Genomic DNA, 11492 nt, shown 5'->3' on the forward strand with positions numbered 1-11492 from the left:
AGGAAACAATGATGTATGTATGTATGCAATGGGAAGTATGATCACTAATGTGCACAAGTCTCGTTGCCGGTAATACTCAATGGCTAGTCTCGATGAGTAAGCAACGCAAAGGAGTAAGGCTATGATGGCTATCAATGTAATGGCAAGAGTGATATGTCCAATACCAAGATGAGGTTACCGGTCTTGCTTCCGGTATGGTGTCAAAATGGTGGCACGAATACCAAGTCGTAGTCGAGGTGGTCGTTGTTGATGACGCGTCCATGGCGAAGATGAGCGGGTGATGTCGATGTCGAACCGTACCTAGATAGCCGAAACACAAAAGGATACGGTACCGCAACTCAAATTCTCAAAACCAAGTGCGACCAAAAGCGTCGGAGTAGGTAGCGGGTAAGTGGTGGTATGGGATGGGATATTGGAAAGGTTTGCGGAAGTCGGTGGTGGTGTAGCGGAAGATGTGGTGGAAGTCTAACCAAAATTTGAGCGAAATCAGTTTTTAAAGTAGCGGTCATCCGGAAATAGACGGATGTCCGGTCGTCGGACGTCCGGTAGGGTTGGAAATCCGCCAATTTTAGCTCGGCTTAGAGGTTCCGTTCGTCCGGTAAGGTCGGACGTCCGGTGGTTCCTGCGGCTCCGGATGTCCGGTAAGTTGCGGTCGTCCGGTGGGTCGGGGTCAAAATTGATATGATTCCGTGGATTTTGGATGGATGTCGAGGTGGAGATGGTGGGGGAAAGGCTAGATCCACTTGCAACACAACAAATTCACGGATCAAAACCAATAAAACATCATCAAAACTCACAAAACACAAGAAAATTTTTTGGGGCTATTTTTGTGGGGATTTTTGGATTAGGACGAAAAACAACAAAATCAAGCTAGAAAACGAAGAGGGGGTTCCGAAATCGTGATCAACCTTGCTATAGATACCAAGATGATGTAGGGTAGAGACCCTAATCGCCCGATCTTTCACGAAAGGTGCGGATCCCGGGGAAATCACGAAGAACACGGGAAAGAATAGAGGGAAAACACAAGAGGAAATCACTAAACCGACACGAATAAGTCACACATGGGCTAGATCCTCGAGTACATAGGTAGAGATACACGAATCCACGGACAACTAAGGCCGATACACGGTAACCGGTTCTTCTCCGTGAGGAGGTCTTGAATCCACAAGGGGATCTTCCCGTAAAGGGGGCTTGAATCCGCTTGGGGATCTTCTCCGGTGGAGGCTCGAATCTCCGAGGAGAAGGTAACCAAGTGGATGAGCAAAGCTCTCTCACAAATATGAGCTAAACATTTGCTAACCCTAGAAAGGAGGTGGGAGAGGTCTATTTATAGTCTAAGTGCAAATGGGGGCGAAAGTAGGGGTACATGGGCCTCGGCCCAAATCTGGACGCACCAGGTACCGGACGTCCGCTGGTGGCCGGTCGTCCGGTGTCTCAGGAGTGGCCGGTTGTCCGGTGTCCTCCAGACATCCGCTGGTTCTGCTCTGGATGTTGGTTCGGATGCAGGAAACGTCGGACTTCCGCTGATGTTGGTTCGGATGCAGGTGCGCCGGTCGTCCGGTCGGACCGGACGTCCGCTCGTTTGCTTCGGGTGCAGGGGCACCGGTCGTCCGGTCTGGACCGGACGTCTGCTCGCTGGGGCTCGGCTGATGCTTCAGGCGCGGGACGTCCGGTCCCGGCCGGGTCGTCCGGTGGCTGGGACTTTTCCTTCAGCCCTCCTTCTTCTCCGTCTTCTCATCCATCTTCCTCTTCTTCTTGTCCTTGCTCCTTAGCTTCTCCATGGTACCTAAGTATGCACAAAGTATCCATATGAGGTAGTAGCCATGCTTCATGTGCATCAAAGTGGAATTGTGAGAGGAGAGATGTCACCTCGGTTTCAAGAGCTCTTGCACGTGATCGAGTCATGGGTCCACTAGGCACTTGATGAGACGATGGTAGGTCCATGGGGATGACCTTGGGATGCTCTGCATCATTAACACTGAAGAGCAGCTGGCAGATATCTTCACAAAGCTCTTGGATGAGAAAAGGTTTTGCAAGTTGCGGTGTGAGCTAAATATCTTGGAATCCTCAAATTGCATGTGATCATGCACACATCGTAACACTTATGCATGTTGATGACTTAGATGTGAAAACACACGAAGTAACATATATCTTCAACTAATGAAGACTTACACTCTAAGTGTGAATACATTAACGCGGAATTTGACTTCGGAGCGCCACGATAATTGTGCGCCGTGTCTGGGTCTAATACTTCCTATACGGTGGGTAACGCCACCACCAAACTTTTGTTTGGAATACTTTCTGTTGGCATTTCATTTGCAAATTCTTCGCATTTGGTTTGTCTTCATTGTTAACATGGCTTCATGTTTATCTTCACTATACTGATTTGGTTTTTGTCCTCTACAGCATTCACTTATAGCTATGTCTTCTAGTTGAATCTTTTGAGCTAAGTGAATGCGATCAAACCCTGACCTTTCTATGCTCTCGTCTTAAGTCTATCTATCCAAATCATATGCATTCTATTGAAACTGTCGAATGTCTTCGCTGCGTCCTTGTCAGCAAAAGATACAAAGACAAACATTAAATCTGTTTTAAATGCTCAATCCTTTTTTCCTGAAACCCGGAGAAGCGGGAACGACCACCCGACAATCCAGGCATGCGTGGGAACGTGGAACAACCTCCAATGTGTTGCATGATCGCCACGTGTCCTTCAGATGTGAACTGCCAGGGGCACCTGCGTAATAACGTTGTGTCGTCCCTGTCCCTATAAATACACGCCTCACCCCAGTCTTTATCTCTTCTTCCACTTCTCTCTCTCGCACAAACCCTAGCGTCACCGCTAGCCCTCGACGATGCCGGCGACGAAGCGCTTAGCTGCCGCGACCTCACCGACGCCGTCATCACGCCGACCGCGGACATCGTCTTCTCCGTTGTCGCCGTAGGTGTCCTCCGTCGCCAAGTTAGGGCGCGGAAGATCGAACTGCTCGGCTTCATCTCCTACTCTGTCTAGCAGTTCCTCGAGTGGTAAATAAAAACTCCTTTTACAGTCTTTTTGATCCGATAGATTCATCCTTTTCAACCACAAGTGGTTTCTGTTCCTACAAAGTTAGATCTATCTCGTTCTGCATCTCATAGCATGCCTAGTATGTTCACTTATGCTTCACAAAGTAGTTAGATTCCTCACTTGTACTTATTCGTGAATTCCTACAAATCTGGAACCAACTCTCTACATATGAGTGAATGTCTTCGCACTATGAGGTCAATGTCTTCTAAAACTGATTTATCTTCAAAATCTTCTGAGAATGCATATGACCTCTTCCCCTTCCCTCGCATCTCTAATGCTGTCACATGTACATGTGCGTGGGAGAATCCCTTGGTTCTCATAGTCTGCATTCATTTGCAGAATTCTTACAGCATCACATAAATTCTCCTGAAGCCAGTTCCTGTCTGACCAGTAGACAGAAGACTTTGACAGTGTTGAAGCCTTTCAGTCTACATTTCATGGCACCAGAAAAGTCTACAAGGAAGGGTGGCAGACAGCGCCGTGGGAACACATCAAGAGATTTGCCTCCTGACCACTATGAGATGTACAAGACAGATTCAGAGGACAACTATAATCAGCGAAAAACCCGAAACCAATGGATTCGAAGATATTGGGCAGAACAATGGTACAAGTACAGGTTCGTGACCCAGGAATTATGCTGAGAAGAATGCCATCAAGCGACCTTGGGAGATATCTTGTACAAAAATCTTCCACCCAGGTCCAGAGCTGAAGCCATTGAACAAGGCTTCTATCCTTGCGTGGTCCGTGGACCACAGCCTGCAGATGCCGGCCCATCTTCATTGCTATGGTGTCGTGACGACAATATGTTCAAGCGCAACTTCCTGTTCGCCAAGAACTCGGCCAAAGAAAACAAGAAGTCGCGGGGATTAGACTTCAATCCAGGCCCCTCTGCTCCTTGTGCCGATGGCACACGCGAAGCTGAACCCAATATTGTTGGGCCCTTCTACAACCTAGAAGGTCTCATCACTCATATTATGGTTCAAGGGATAGCCGTGGATGAACCTGCAGACAACGCTAATTTTGACGAAGCGCCTGCACCACCGAAGCCAAAGAAGCTGAAGAAACCTAAAGCTTCGAAGCCTTCCCCTGCACCAAAAGCTTCGCGGGTGAAGCCTCTGGCCACTGCTCCTCCTGTGCCAAGTGTGCAGTCTGAAGATCTCTCACGCATCTCCAAGTCTGAGAAGAAGAAAAAGAAGCCTATGCACACCACTGGTCCAGCACTGACCCTTGCTACTGTTTTGAGAAACGAGAATGATGCCATTGATCTGTCCAGCGACGACGATCTTGGCGATGACTCTCTTGAGCAATTGATAAAGAGCAAGCAAGAGGCGGAAATCTTCAATGATCTTCCCCTCTTTGATGTGGAAATCTTGTACAAGTTTATTGATGAGTGGTTTGACAGCCCAGATCTCAGTTTTGATGATCTTCAGCTCCCAATTGGCCTCAGCATCTCCTTCCACGGAGCCATTGCTCCTGAGCTGGCTCTTGCACAGAAGATTGTTGAGCTGAAGCACAAAATTGACTATGAAAAGGCTCAGTTCAAGAAGCACATGGCCAAGCTCAATGTTGAAGACATTCAAAACTTCAAGGTCATGATGCATGAGCTCAAGGAGGCATTCCGCAAGAAACGAGAAGAAGCAAAAGGTTCTCGTGAGCGCATGAAGAATCTTGCTGCCAAATGTGTTCAAGGCTACAATGAAGCTGAAAAGCGCAAGGCTTTGGGGTGACCAGGCATCGACCCCAGGATGGCTGCCAAGAAGAAGAAGAATCCAGCTATGGAAGAACCAGAAGCATCAAGGCAGGAAGAACCTCGCATTGTCTTCCCGGCCAGTATGACAGGCTCGAAGCCTAAGGTCCCCACAGTGGCTTCAGAGTTCAAGAAAACTAGAGCAGCTGAAGCCAAAGCCAGAAAGCGCAAGACCAAAACCACCACTTATGATGCTCCCCCAACCAAGAAAAGAAAAACGAAGAAGAGAGACCGGGCTGCTTCCACAGAGCTCCTGGTTGTCGAGCCGATTTCTGTTGCTCGTCCTGAATCTGCATAACAAGAACGTCGAATGATAGTTCATGAGCCTGCTTCCACAGAGGCTCCTGAAGCTGAAGAGAATCCAGCTGTTGACCCCACCACAGCTGAAGACATTGGTCCTCACGACAATGTTGAAGATGATGAAGTCCTTCCTCAGATCGAGCTTAATTTGGTTTCATCGCTTGTTCTCACGAACAGCGAACTCATCAGCATTGGTCGTCCATTGATGCCAATTGCTCAAGACGACTCATGGGCTGATCACCCACAAGACTCCCCCCGTCAAGCAGAAACACCTGATACTCCCCCAACTCAAGTCACCACTCCGGTTATTGAAGATGAAGACTTTGTGGCCCAACCAACTCCATCTCCACAAGCGTCGCTAGCGTTCCGCAGGCTTCGCAAAGGACCAAGGCCACAGGTCTCTCTGTCAAGTGTTCCAGAAGGAGAAGAGCGCCAATCTGTTTCACGTGAAGTCTTTCCTGAAGCCTCTCCTACTGTGAACATCCCTGAATCTGAAGCCAAAATTGCTGAAGATATTCCGGCTGCATCAGCTCATGATCAAGAAGAAGAACCAAGAGATGAGGAAAGAGTTGCTACACCTCCGTCCAACCCTGAAGTTGTTCTCAAGGAGAACGTGTCCGACCCTCCAGCTCCTGAAGTGGAGGTTATCAATACTGAGGCGGCCACCAACATCAACACTGAAGCCAATGACGTTGTCATGGCTGAAGCTAATGTGGCACCTGAAGCTAATGTGGTGCCAGATGTCACTGCACCTGAAGCTCATGCTGCACCTGATGCAAATCTGCAGCTTGAAGCCAATGCCTCTGCTCCTGTACCACCTCCCAGGCCACACACCATCGAGCAAGCATATGATCGTGGTCAGCTTGTTACAGTCCGCTGGCCAATTCTGGTTCCTCCGGCTGCTCCCGGCCCTCAATTTGACTATCATGTCGAGCACAGGCTACAGGTCCAGAAGCCAAAGCCAAGACTGCCCAGGTTTCCAGGTACTGCCACTTCACCAGGGTCCTTCAATGCAAATGGCTTCATTGCGCACAACACTTTCTTTGACAGTGACAAGAATCCCTACACAAGGCCAAGAATCTCCTCAGATTGATACTGGAGTTATCAGCAGCGAAGCTACTATTCTTGCATCTTGTACAATCAAGGGCGCATCTTCCCACATATGCGTCTTGATTGTGAAGCCATTGCTGGACTGCCATGCCTTGAAGAAGCCCTTGACTGCTTTTGTGATGCGGGTCTGCTAAACTTCGTGACTGCCAAGGAACACTGGAATGAAGAACTTCTGCTTCAATTCTATGCTACCCTCCACATTCGTGGATACAACAGGGATCCGATGACTTGGATCCTTGAGTGGATGACAGGAGATGTTCATCATGAAGCTAAAGCCCAAGACATCATTGAGCTTACAGCCCTACCCACTCCTGGCGAATATTATGAACCAGGTTGTCAACAACACCAGAATGCTTTGTAGAGCATTTTCCAGAAGCCTGATCCTTACATGAGCCAAATGTTGAGCATGATGAAGCCTTTGCCACGCGACGCTGAATACCCAACCGAATTCTTTGTTGAAGATCTAGAGTATCTGCCCCGCACCATTTACCACATCAGCAGAAAGACTCTATGGCCTGTCAAAGGACATTCATCTGCAGCGAAGCTTGAAGGAGCAATGAATACTTTGGTTTTCTATATCTTCAATGGGATAAGCTTCAATGCTCAAGACTTCTTCATCAGGTAGTTGGCTGCATCTGGCTCTGACATCTTTGGTCTGAAGTTCTATGCTCCATGGGTAATGCGCCTTATCAAGCTTCACCCTGCCTTCAACTACCAGCCATCTGCGCACAATCATCTTGTATTCTTGCCAGAGGTTGATCTGTCTATTGAAGCTATTTACCCAGAGCCTGCAAAAGATCCAATCTATCTTCACAATGTTGATCGTCAAAGCTTCACCCAGCCCATTGAAGGAGTTCAGGCAGTCTCTCGTGTTTATCCCTTGGCTGGCAACACACGTGCCCCTCGCGCCCAAACTGAAGCCACTGGAAGCACCATTGCCCAAAGGCCTCAGAAGCGATCTCGTGTTCTCAATGACCGAGAGCTTCTCGTCGCTCTACATCAAAAACAGGATAAGCATCATGACTGGCTTAAGCGTCCGATGCAAAGCCTCTTGGTGGAGATCAATCGCATTCGCAATCTTGCCACCAAGAATGCCTTTGTTACTCATGAAACCTATCGGAGGTCCTGGAAGAGTTTGACATTGCTTAGTGCTGAAGCTGATCTGTAAGATGATGGCTTCACCGAAAGATTCAAGTTTGACTCAACTCCTCCAAGGAATGCTCACTTGCGTCGGACTCCCTCCCTTGAAGACTCTGACTATTCTTCCCTAGCTGCGACGGTGAATGCCAGAGTCATCGATGATCAAGATGATGCCACTTCACCACCTCCAACTTCAGCGCATGTCGACACTGCACCGAGTTCTTCTGCACCACTGGACCTCAACGATGACCCTGCTGCTTCGCCTACTCCTCATGGGAACGAGTAGAAAACTCGGTGTCTTCAAACCTTTTTGGTCATTACTGACAAAAGGGGGAGAAGCATATGAGTTGATAGTCTTCAAGCGGGTCCATATGGGTGGTTGCTTTACTTTTTGCTTCATTCGCCAAGTGCTTACAACTCTTGCTTTTAAAACATTTGGTTCGTTTTTATTTGTAACACTTAAACTTGTTGGTCGTCTGCTACCTTTTCGACACTATGTGATGCGATGATAAATTCCGCATGTGCGACGATAAATTCCGCATGAAGTCATCTTGCAGAAGTCCATTTTTTCATTATGCATGTCATTATCTTCGATATATCCTTTCATGCATGATGAATTGTCTTCATAAGTAGAAGAGGAGCTCCACAAGTACAACCTGCCATGTGCATTTGCATTCAAAGGCAAAATACTTATATGCACATCTTCAGGGGGAGCCTTCCTGCTACTTACGAAGACAATACTTAAATCCTTTACAATTTCACATACTTTTATCCCCGTTGAAAACTTCAACCAGTTTGTCATCAATCACCAAAAAGGGGGAGATTGTAAGTGCATCTAGTGCCACCCCTAGTTGGTTTTGGAGTATTGACGACAAACCTGGTTGAGGGACTAATGTGTTTGTGAGAATTGCAGGATAACACAGGTAGTAGTCCCTCATTGATTCGGTTTACCTACTGGAGATGACCCCTAAAAATGTATGAAGACATTGAAGACAAAAGTGGTATGTGAAGGTATTCACATTGAAGACTATGACAAGAGAAGACATCGCGTGAAGACTATGGAGCACGAAGACTTACTTGTTTCGTTGTTTCCTTTTCTTCTTTGTTGAGTCATAGGAACCACCATACTGTTAAGTGGGGTCCAAGTGAACCAGTCAGAATGACTGAAGTGATGCTTAACCAAAATCCTATGTCTTCGAGTGAAGACAATGAGAGCAAATCTTATCCAGAGCTGGATAAGTCAGCTTTGCTTGTAGCTCAAGTAAAGTTGTCGTGTGTGTTTGAAATCTGACCGTTGGAACACGTGTCAGTTCCTTAGTGACCCAGGGTCATTTTGGACAAATCAGGTTGGGTTGCCTAGTGGCTATAAATAGCACACCCCCTACACCATAAATTGGTTGGCTGCTCAGAGTTAGTGCACGGCTTTTGTCGTTTGGGAGCAACCCACCTCGAAGCCTTTGAGAGAGAAATCCTTGCAAGGACAAAGCCCTAAACACCCAGAGACAAAGAGTGTTAGGCATCACTGAAGTCTTCCTGTCTGTGTGATCTGAAGACTTATTACACTTGAGGACTGTGAATCCTCCAGCCGGTTAGGCGTCGCGTTCTGAGCATCTAAGAGTCATTGTGGATCGCCGGTGAACGCAGTCTGTGGAGGTTTGGGAGTCTACCTTGAAGACTTACCAGAGTGATTGGGCGAGGACTGGGTGTCCTAAGCTCAAGGGGAATAAGGTGCAGACGCGGTCTTCTAAGTTAAATCTCAGCCTCCCTAACCAGACGTACAGTTGTCACAGCAACTGGAACTGGTCCAACAAATCATTGTCTTCAACAAGCAACTGGTTCTATCCTTCCCATCTCTTCACTTACAATTGGTCCTTGTGAAGTCATTGCCTGTTTGCTAATCTATTTGTCTTCACTGTGTGACTGCTTGTTCTGATTGGCTTCATACTGTCTTCCATCCTGATCCATACTGCCTAGCTGCTATTAGTCTTTGTGCTTTCACTTCATTGAATACTTGACTATGGCTTGCCTAGTGTAGTCTACCTTCTGCTGCATGTTAATAGGTTCATTTCTATCGATTGTCTTCGAAACTTCCATGTTTTGAAGACTTCCATAAAAATCACTTATTCACGCCCCCCCTCTAGTCGATAACTAGCACTTTCATAGGTATTTCCCTCAGTTATGAAACCAAGGTATCGAACCAGTACGAGAACCAAGCAACACAACGTAAGCAGCACCTGCACACAAATAACGACACCTCGCAACCCGACGTGTTAAAGGGGTTGTCAATCCCTTCCGAGGTATGGCGCCTTAAGATAGGCAAACGGACATGAGGTAAATTGTAGTAGATTGATAGATCGAATGCCAAATAAAATAAGTAAAGATAAAATGCAGCAAGGTATTTTTGTATTTTTGGTTTAATAGATCTGAATAAAAATGCAAAGGAAAAGTAGATCGCAAGGCAAATATATGAGAAAGAAGACCCGGGGACCAAGGTTTCACTAGTGGCTTCTCTCGAGAAAAATAGCAAACGGTGGGTAAACAAATTACTGTTGGGCAACTGATAGAACTTCAAATAATTATGATGATATCCAGGCAATGATCATTACATAGGCATAACATCCAAAATTAGTAGACCGACTCCTGCCTGCATCTACTACTATTACTCCACACATCGACCGCTATCCAGCATGCATCTAGTGTATTAAGTTCATGGAAAAACAAAGTAATGCAATAAGAACGATGACATGATGTAGACAAGATCCGTTTATCTATATGGCGGTAGATATAGATCTCGTCTTTTTATCCTTAGTAGCAACGATACATACGTGTCGGTTCACCTTTTGTCACTGGGATCAAGCACCGTAAGATCGAACCCACTACCGGGCACCTCTTCCCATTGTAAGATAAATAGATCAAGTTGGCCAAATAAAACCCTAATATCGGAGAAGAAATACGAGGCTATAAAAGATCATGCATATAAGAGATCAAAGAAACTCAAATAGCTTTCATGGATATAAAAAGATATGACTGATCATAAACTCAAATTTCATCAGATCCCAACAAACACATCGTAAAAGAGTTACATCATATGGATCTCCAAGAGACCATTCTACTGAGAATTCAGCGAGAGAGAGAAAGCCATCTAGCTACTAACTACGGACCCAAAGGTCTACAAAGAACTACTCACGCATCATCGGAGAGGCACCAATGGAGTTGGTGAACCCCATCCGAGATGGTGTCTAGATTGGATTTGGTGGTTCTAGACTCTGCGGCGGCTGGATGAATATTTCGTCGATGGCCTTAGGGTTTTTGGAATATTGTGGTATTTATAGAGCAAAGAGGCGGTCCGGGGGGCACCCGAGGTGGGCACAACCCACCAGTGCGTGCTTGGGCCTCCTGGTGCGCCCTAGTGGGTTGTGCCCCCCTCGGGGCACCCCAAGGTGCAACCAGGGCCCATTGCCTTCCTTATGGTGTCAGGACCCCGATCCTAAGCCACATCGATCTAGCATGTAACACATCATATCACTTTGCGGCCCCACGCACGATATTCCCATGGGTGCCACCTTACTTGGCCCGGGACCGTTTGTGCCTTTTGGCTCACGTATATGATAGTGTCGCTAGCATCCATATGACAGAGAACCCGGGCCGACATGACTATTCATCAACCCAAAGTGGCACTAACTTACAGGAACAAGCTTACATGACCCAACAACGAACATGTCAGACATCAGCGAGTGAATTCGGGCTCTAGCAACTGGGCTATCAGGACTCCGGGAATCCGGACCGTAGTAGGCTAACAGGACTCCGAAAGACACCGCATTACATTTCCTCGAAGGGAAGGACACGGGATTGAAGAAGGACACATGCCGGCCAGTCTAAGTGTTCCGGAGCAGTAGCAACTGGGCTAATAGGACTCTGGTAAACCGGGCTGTAGCAGACTACCATGGCTCAATGGAAGCACTAGACTACATTTCCCCATAAGAGAGGCTACCAAGGATAGACAACTAGGTTGTCGGATCCCACACATACCAAGCATTTCAATCATACACACAATATGCTCGATATGTGTAAATACAACATGGCATCACAACGAAACTCTACAACTCAAAGTATTTATTCATAAGACTCCGA

Source organism: Triticum dicoccoides, chromosome 6A (genome assembly GCF_002162155.2).
Source record: "Triticum dicoccoides isolate Atlit2015 ecotype Zavitan chromosome 6A, WEW_v2.0, whole genome shotgun sequence".
Lineage (NCBI taxonomy): Eukaryota > Viridiplantae > Streptophyta > Magnoliopsida > Poales > Poaceae > Triticum > Triticum dicoccoides.